The sequence below is a fragment of the Eptesicus fuscus genome, chromosome 5, assembly GCF_027574615.1.
Source record: "Eptesicus fuscus isolate TK198812 chromosome 5, DD_ASM_mEF_20220401, whole genome shotgun sequence".
NCBI lineage: Eukaryota > Metazoa > Chordata > Mammalia > Chiroptera > Vespertilionidae > Eptesicus > Eptesicus fuscus.
Window position 1 is genome coordinate 44,710,272 of NC_072477.1, and position 2,707 is coordinate 44,712,978.

General features: G+C 52.1%; 1 pseudogene; it reads right to left on the reverse strand.

Moving 5' to 3' along the window:
* Positions 1-1,246: 1,246 nt before the first annotated feature.
* On the reverse strand, positions 1,247-1,752 carry LOC103283960 (myosin regulatory light chain 12B-like; annotated as a pseudogene).
* Positions 1,753-2,707: the final 955 nt, after the last annotated feature.

A 2,707-nucleotide genomic window follows, 5' to 3' on the forward strand; every position in this document is an offset into this window, starting at 1 on the left:
CTTTCTGGACCAACAGTTCTTTTGAGACCCAATTTCAATGTCCACCAGTTCCTTATGTGTACATGTCAGCACTGACCCCTCAGCTCTGGATGGTGGACAAATGGTGGTAACGGAGGTCCGACTCCCTCTGGTTTGGTCTCGGCCGGACCCAGGGGCACGGCTTCACCCGGACTAAGGGGAACGTGGTCTCACCCAGACCCAAGGGGCGCGTGGCCTCACCCGGGACCGGGACCCAGCCTCACCCGGATGGATCCAGGGGCACACGGCCTCACCCGGACCCAGGATCCGGCTTCACCCGTACCCAGGGGCGCATGGCCTCTCCCAGACCCAGGGGCCCGTGGCCTCACCTGGGCCTAGGTGCGCGAGGCCTCACCCGGATCCAGGGACACATGGCCTCACCCGGACCCGGGGGTGCGTGGCCTCTCCCAGACCCAGGGGCACGTGGCCTCACCCGGACCTAGGTGTGCGAGGCCTCACCCGGATCCAGGGACACATGGCCTCACCCGTACCCGGGGGCGCGTGGCCTCTCCCAGACCCAGGGGCACATGGCCTCACCCGGACCCGGGACCCAGCCTCACCCGGATCCAGGGACACATGGCCTCACCCGGACCCGGGGGCACGTGGCCTCTCCCAGACCCAGGGGCACGTGGCCTCACCCGGACCTAGGTGCGCGAGGCCTCACCCGGATCCAGGGACACATGGCCTCACCCGGACCCGGGGGCGCATGGCCTCTCCCAGACCCAGGGGCACGTGGCCTCACCGGGGCCTAGGTGCGCGAGGCCTCACCCGGATCCAGGGACACATGGCCTCACCCGGACCCGAGGATCTGTGCCTTTCTTTCTTTGTATATTTCATGTCTCTATCTTAAGACAAATCAACAAGGGTTTCTTTCTTGGTTCCTCTTTCTGCTTTTCCCTTTTTTTGCTTTTTTTTTCTGTCTCTCCTCTCATTTTCTTTCTTATCGTCTCTCTATTTCTTTCCCTTAACTTTCCAATATTGAAAAACATTTTTACTTTTTCCATATTTGTTGATTTTTATTTGCAATCTCTTTTTCAACACAATTTACAGACTCATCCCCATTCTGATTATATAAGTGCTAAGTGGCAGAAAGGTCTAGAATAATAACTACATCAAAACAAAGAGGCAAAGCTATGAAAGAAACTAAGTTGCGTGCAACAGTTCTGTCTATGACGATGGGGGATGTGTCAGGAAATAATACAGAGTAAGAAAAAGTAATTGGACAGTTTTAGCTAAAGTTCTTTCGATCATCTTTATCTTTAGCTCCATGTTTAAAGATACTTATGATCTCAATGTAATTGAAACTTCCGTTTTTGTCAATGGGTGCTTCTCTGTACAGCTCCTCCACTTACTTGTCTGTCAACCTACCTCCCATCCCTGTCAGCAGCGCTCTCAGATAATCTTCCCGAGTGGTGCCAGTTGCTTCTTCATCAAAGCAAACAAACGCATTGCTGATGACATCTCCAGGATTTGTGCCATTTAACTTCTCACCAAACATCATGAAGAACATGGTGAAATGTACAGGCTCTGGAGTCTGCTGGATTCTTCCCTAGAGGAGCAAGCATATCATGCAAACTTCCTTGTCAATGAAACCTGGGTTCTGATCAATCATTTTGAAGGCCTCTTTAAACTCCTGAATCTATGACTGGTCAAACATGACAAGCACATTAGATGTTGCCTGCTGGGGCGCTTCTTGGTGGTGTGGTCTTTGCTTTTGCTGGACACCGTGGCCGTTTAATTCGCCACAGAACCCAGGCTTCCCCCCACGAGACAACACGCAACTCCTATGAAGTGGTGGGCTGTGCCATGACCTGAAAAACATTTAAAAATAATTTATTTAAGTGAGGCCTTGCGCACCTAGGTCCAGGTGAGGCCACGCGCCCCTGGGTCTGGGAGAGGCCATGCGCCCCCGGGTCCAGGTGAGGCCATGTGTCCCTGGATCCGGGTGAGGCTGGGTCCCGGGTCCGGGTGAGGCCTCGCGCACCTAGCTCCGGGTGAGGCCATGCGCCCCTGGGTCTGGGAGAGGCCACGCGCCCCTGGGTCTGGGTGAAGCTGTGCCCCTGGGTCCGGCCGAGACCAAACCAGAGGGAGTCGGACCTCCGTTACCACCATTTGTCCACCATCCAGAGCTGAGGGGTCAGTGCTGACATGTACTCATAAGGAACTGGTGGACATTGAAATTGGGTCTCTAAAGAACTGTTAGTCCAGAAAGAAACTCACTACAGACTGATTCATTTGCCTGTCAGCATAACTATTATTGCTCGTCTCACATTCAGTTCTTATAAGTATATCTCTAGTGACACATGATCTCGCTCATCTAGGGGAAATGATGAACAACATAGACTGAGGAACAAGAACAGAACCAGAAACAAGGAGGCATCGATCGGACTATCGGGCCTCAGAGGGAGGATAGGGGAGGTTGGGGGGAGGGGGGAGAGATCAACCAAAGGACTTGTGTGCATGCATATGAGCCTATCCAACGGTTAAGTTCAACAGGGGGTTGGGGCATCCGTGGGGAGGGGTGTGGGATGGGAATGGGGGGATGAGGACAAATATGTGACACCTTAATCAATAAAGAAATTAAAAAATAATAATAATTAAAAAATAATAAAAATAATTTATTTGAAAAATGATATAGAAGAAAGAGTACAGTTTTCAGATCACACGGACAGGGATTCAAGTCCTAGTT